Here is a 6,000-nt window from a genome sequence, read left to right as displayed (position 1 = left end):
GATGGATGGATGATGGATGGATGATGGATGGATGGATGGATGGATGGATGGATGGATGGATGGATGGATGATGGATGGATGGATGATGGATGATGGATGTGGATGGATATGATGGATGAATGATTGATGGATGGATGATGGATGGATGGATGGATGATGGATGGATGGATGGATGGATGGATGGATGGATGATGGATGGATGATGGATGGATGGATGGATGGATGATGATGGATGATGGATGATGGACGGACGGTTAAATGTCTGGTGACCTTTTTAACCTCTGCAGGTGTTCCAGGAAGGAGTCATGTGACCGGTGGGAGGAGCCTCAGCACTTCAACACCCGTCTGGACCAATGCGTGTTCATCTTGGTTTCCCCTAGCAACATGTCCGTCACCTCTCCTCCCACTCAGGTGAGTGGCCACACCCCCCCGACCCACCTGCGGCTTGGGCTGTGTCGGCTCTAAACTCAGCCTCCTCCCCCTTTCATCCAGCTGACCATCAGGGTGCAGAATGTCCCGGAGCTTCGGGCGGGTCACCTGTGTGTTCGAAGACCTGACGGAACACCTGGACAGGTCAGTGGTGTGCATGTTGGGGCTGCCAGCAAGCTCCTCCTTATGGTGACAAAGTGGTGTGAAGGTCGTGTGAAGGTTGTGAATAATAATAATAATAATAAATTTTATTGTAACGCACCTTATATTTCAAAGAAATCTCAAAGTGCTACATAGATTAAAAAAGTTAAATTGTAAAGCTTACAGTAAAACATAAAATAATACATACCACACAAGTGGTACCAAAAAAAAACAGGTTTTGTGAAGGTTGTGTGAAGGTTTTGTGAAGGTTGTGTGAAGGTTTTGTGAAGGTCTGTTTAGGTTGTGTGAAGGTTGTGAAGGTTTTGTGAAGGGTCTGTGAAGGTTGTGTGAAGGTTTGTGAAGGTTTTGTGAAGGTCTGTTTAGGTTGTGTGAAGGTTTTGTGAAGGGTCTGTGAAGGTTTTGTGAAGGTTTGTGAAGGTTTTGTGAAGGGTCTGTGAAGGTTGTGTGAAGGTTGTGTGAAGATTTGTGAAGGGTCTGTGAAGGTCATGTGAAGGTCGTGTGAAGGTTGTGTGAAGGTTGTGTGAAGATTTTGTGAAGGGTCTGTGAAGGTCATGTGAAGGTCGTGTGAAGGTTGTGTGAAGGTTGTGAAGGTTTTGTGAAGGATCTGTGAAGGATGTGTGAAGGTTTGTGAAGGTTTTGTGAAGGTTGTGTAAGGTTTTGTGAAGGTTGTGTGAAGGTTTTGTGAAGGGTCTGTTTAGGTTGTGTGAAGGTTGTGTGAAGGGTCTGTGAAGGTTTTGTGAAGGGTCTGTGAAGGTTGTGTGAAGGTTGTGAAGGTTTGTGAAGGGTCTGTTTAGGTTGTGTGAAGGTTTTGTGAAGGTCTGTGAAGGTTGTGTGAAGGTTTTGTGAAGGTCTGTGAAGGTTTTGTGAAGGGTCTGTGAAGGTTGTGTGAAGGTTTGTGAAGGTTTTGTGAAGGGTCTGTGAAGGTTGTGTGAAGGTTGTGTGAAGGTTTTGTGAAGGTTTTGTGAAGGATCTGTGAAGGATGTGTGAAGGTTTTGTGAAGGTTGTGTGAAGGTTGTGTGAAGGTTGTGTGAAGGTTTTGTGAAGGTTGTGTGAAGGTTTTGTGAAGGGTCTGTGAAGGTTGTGTGAAGGTTGTGTGAAGGTTTTGTGAAGGGTCTGTGAAGGGTCTGTGAAGGTTGTGTGAAGGTTTTGTGAAGGGTCTGTGAAGGTCGTGTGAAGGTTGTGTGAAGGTCGTGTGAAGGGTCTGTGAAGGTTTTGTGAAGGTTTTGTGATGATCTCAGCCATGTTTCCTCCAGGGGAGAAGCGTGCGGTCCAGCTCAGCCTGCGCTCCACAGAGACGGGTCTCCGGTTCATCTCCACCAGCGTAGTTTACTACAACTGCTCTGTGCTCGGATCGTGAGTCTCCTCTTCCTCTTCTTCATGTCAGCTGATGTGACCTTTGACACTCGGTACCAAGGTACCTGGGAATCACTACCAGTTTTCGATACTTTTTCATGTTTTGTTTCTTTCTTTTTTTTTACATATTCATTTTTAATATATCAAAAATATTTTTTACAATTATCTTTATTGTTTCCCAAGAAAGCATCCTGTACATCACAGGGGGCATTTACATCTCCAAATTAACTACGACATTTGAAATAAGATGTACAAGTAAACCATTGACTCACAACAGTAACATCAAAGTGTAACTGCACTTCCCTGAGAGGGATTTTAAAGTGATTACAAGAGAGAAAGAGTTAAAAAAAAAAAGAAAGAGAGGAAAACAAAGCAAAACAAAAAAAAAAACAAAAAAAAAAAAACAAACACAAAAAGCATACAAAAATATAAATTACCTGCGAAGTATAGCTATCGTTGGAGAGTGGATTGGTAAGACGTCCATCAGGTCTAATGCTTACATAGTTCACCCAGATCTGCCACCAGTGATCGAATTGTTCAGTCCTGTGACTGAGAGAGGCTGTTATTTTTTCCATTTTATATATATAAATGTTATATCCATCCAGTCATTTAAAGTAGGTTTATTGTGTGATATGCATTTTTTTGTAATATTTTTTTTTACTTGTTGTTAATAATATAGCCATCAAATATTTGTTTCTTTTTAACAAATATATCAAGACAACATCCAGCTATATATTGTATCATCATAGCTGTGGCACAAATTTCTTTAAAGATAAAATTGTTCAGAGCAACTAATGGAGTATTTTGTCTTTTTGCACAAATTAAAGTCCAGCTGCATGTTTTCCTGTCTGTCACTTTCTGTCACTTGCGTCGTAAATCAACACGTCCTGAACACAGATGCAGGCGAGCTAACGGAGGCTAATGCAGCGGAGGAATCACGCTCTCTTCAGCCTTAATGAAAAATCTTGTGCTTTCTCAAAGCAGACGTGTTTCCACCGCTGATCCACCAATCAGAGTCTCCCTCTCTCCTCAGGTGCACTTCCTGTGTCAGCAGCAGCTTTCCCTGCCTCTGGTGTAAATTTCGCCACATCTGCACCAACAACCTGAAGGACTGCTCCTTCCAGGAGGGCCGGGTCAGCAGCATGGAGGTGAGGGTCTTCTGCAAACATGGTGGGAACAAACAGGTTGGATGTGATGTTACTGTGCAAACAGTATCGTGAGAAAAGTTTTGCGATTTGTGGAAACCGGGTCAGTCAGGAAGTTTCAGGATGGACATCTTCTAAACTGGGTCAGAACTGAGACAGAACTGAGACAGAACCCCTTAATCTTTGAATGCGTCTCTGCAGGGCTGTCCCCAGATCCTCCCCACCGCCGACATCCTGGTTCCGGCTGGGATGGTGCGTCCGATCACGCTGCGGGCCCGGAACCTGCCGCAGCCGCAGTCGGGTCAGAAGAAACTACGAGTGCGTGTTCAGCATCCAGGGCAAGGTGCAGCGCATCCCCGCCGTGCGTTTCAACTCTTCCTGCATCCAGTGCCAGAACACCTCGGTAAGCGGGCCCGACCCGGGAAGAACCGGTCCGGGCCTGACCCACTGTCCAGGTTCTGCCCATCGGTACTGAAGAGGCAGGCAGAGTTCTGTTTCCTGGTCCTGGATCTTCAGAAACTGAAAATGTCTCCAGGTCCTTGTTGGGCCCGTCCTGGTCCACCGTCTGGACCTCAGTCTTCACCAAGACAGGTCTTCTGAGCGACGACGACACAGACCGTCTATTTCTGAAGATGCACAACAAATGTCGTCCGTCTGCTCATTTGCTCACACACACACACACACACACACACACACACACACACACACACACACACACACACACACACACACACACACACACACACACACACACACACAGCATGGTGTGTCTCTCTGTGAGTGTCTCTGTGTGTGTCTCTGTGTGTGTCTCTGTGTGTGTGTCTCTGTGTGTGTCTCTGTGTGTGTCTCTCTGTGTGTGTGTCTCTGTGTGTGTCTCTGTGTGTGTCTCTGTGTGTGTGTCTCTGTGTGTGTCTCTGTGTGTGTCTCTCTGTGTGTGTCTCTGTGTGTGTCTCTGTGTGTGTGTGTCTCTGTGTGTCTCTGTGTGTGTCTCTGTGTGTGTCTCTGTGTGTGTGTGTCTGTGTGTGTCTCTGTGTGTGTCTCTGTGTGTGTCTCTGTGTGTGTCTCTGTGTGTGTCTCTGTGTGTGTCTCTGTGTGTGTCTCTGGGTGTGTGTGTCTCTGTGTGTGTCTCTGTGTGTGTCTCTGTGTGTGAGTGTCTCTGTGAGTGTCTCTGTGTGTGTGTGTCTCTGTGAGTGTCTCTGTGTGTGAGTGTCTCTGTGTGTGTCTCTGTGAGTGTCTCTGTGTGTGTCTCTGTGTGTGTGAGTGTCTCTGTGAGTGTCTCTGTGAGTGTCTCTGTGAGTGTCTCTGTGTGTGAGTGTCTCTGTGTGTGTCTCTGTGTGTGAGTGTCTCTGTGAGTGTCTCTGTGAGTGTCTCTGTGTGTCTCTGTGAGTGTCTCTGTGAGTGTCTCTGTGAGTGTCTCTGTGTGTGTCTCTGTGTGTGAGTGTCTCTGTGAGTGTCTCTGTGTGTGTCTCTGTGTGTGTGTGTCTCTGTGTGTGAGTGTCTCTGTGAGTGTCTCTGTGAGTGTCTCTGTGAGTGTCTCTGTGTGTGTCTCTGTGTGTCTCTGTGAGTGTCTCTGTGTGTCTCTGTGAGTGTTTCTGTGAGTGTCTCTGTGTGTGAGTGTCTCTGTGAGTGTCTCTGTGTGTGTCTCTGTGAGTGTCTCTGTGTGTCTCTGTGAGTGTTTCTGTGAGTGTCTCTGTGAGTGTCTCTGTGTGTCTCTCTGTGTGTCTCTGTGAGTGTCTCTTGTGTGTGTCTCTGTGTGTCTCTCTGTGTGTCTCTGTGAGTGTCTCTGTGTGTGTCTCTGTGAGTGTCTCTGGGTGTGTGTGTCTCTGTGTGTGTCTCTGTGAGTGTCTCTGTGTGTGTCTGTGTGTGTCTCTGTGAGTGTCTCTGGGTGTGTGTGTCTCTGTGTGTGTCTCTGTGTGTGTGTCTCTGTGAGTGTCTCTGGGTGTGTGTGTGTCTCTGTGAGTGTCTCTGTGTGTGTCTCTGTGTGTCTCTGTGAGTGTCTCTGTGTGTGTCTCTGTGAGTGTCTCTGTGTGTGTCTCTGTGTGTGTCTCTGTGAGTGTCTCTGGGTGTGTGTGTCTCTGTGTGTGTCTCTGTGTGTGTCTCTGTGAGTGTCTCTGGGTGTGTGTGTCTCTGTGAGTGTCTCTGTGTGTGTCTCTGTGTGTGAGTGTCTCTGTGAGTGTCTCTGTGTGTGTCTCTGTGTGTGAGTGTCTCTGTGTGTGTCTCTGTGAGTGTCTCTGTGTGTGTCTCTGTGTGTGTGTGTCTCTGTGTGTGAGTGTCTCTGTGTGTGTCTCTGTGTGTGTCTCTGTGAGTGTCTCTGTGAGTGTCTCTGTGAGTGTCTCTGTGAGTGTCTCTGTGAGTGTCTCTGTGTGTCTCTGTGAGTGTTTCTGTGAGTGTCTCTGTGTGTGAGTGTCTCTGTGAGTGTCTCTGTGAGTGTCTCTGTGTGTGAGTGTCTCTGTGAGTGTCTCTGTGAGTGTCTCTGTGTGTGAGTGTCTCTGTGAGTGTCTCTGTGTGTGTCTCTGTGAGTGTCTCTGTGTGTGTCTCTGTGTGTGTCTCTGTGTGTGAGTGTCTCTGTGAGTGTCTCTGTGTGTGTCTCTGTGAGTGTCTCTGGGTGTGTGTGTCTCTGTGAGTGTCTCTGTGAGTGTCTCTGGGTGTGTGTGTCTCTGTGAGTGTCTCTGTGAGTGTCTCTGTGTGTGAGTGTCTCTGTGAGTGTCTCTGTGTGTGTCTCTGTGTGTGAGTGTCTCTGTGAGTGTCTCTGTGAGTGCCTCTGTGTGTGTCTCTGTGAGTGTCTCTGTGAGTGTCTCTGTGAGTGTCTCTGTGAGTGTCTCTGTGTGTGTGTGTCTCTGTGAGTGTCTCTGTGAGTGTCTCTGGGTGTGTGTGTCTCTGTGAGTGTCTCTGTGAGTGTCTCTGTGTGTGA

General features: G+C 47.1%; 1 pseudogene; it reads left to right on the top strand.

Moving 5' to 3' along the window:
• LOC129356753 (plexin A3-like) overlaps nucleotides 1-6,000 on the top strand; it is a 51,451-nt pseudogene that overhangs the window by 23,880 nt on the left and 21,571 nt on the right.

This window comes from Poeciliopsis prolifica, unplaced genomic scaffold, assembly GCF_027474105.1.
Source record: "Poeciliopsis prolifica strain line A6 unplaced genomic scaffold, Auburn_PproV2 SCAFFOLD191, whole genome shotgun sequence".
NCBI classification, from domain to species: Eukaryota; Metazoa; Chordata; class Actinopteri; order Cyprinodontiformes; family Poeciliidae; genus Poeciliopsis; species Poeciliopsis prolifica.
Note: the sequence above shows the minus strand (reverse complement) of the source record. Positions and strands in the feature narration are given on the sequence as shown.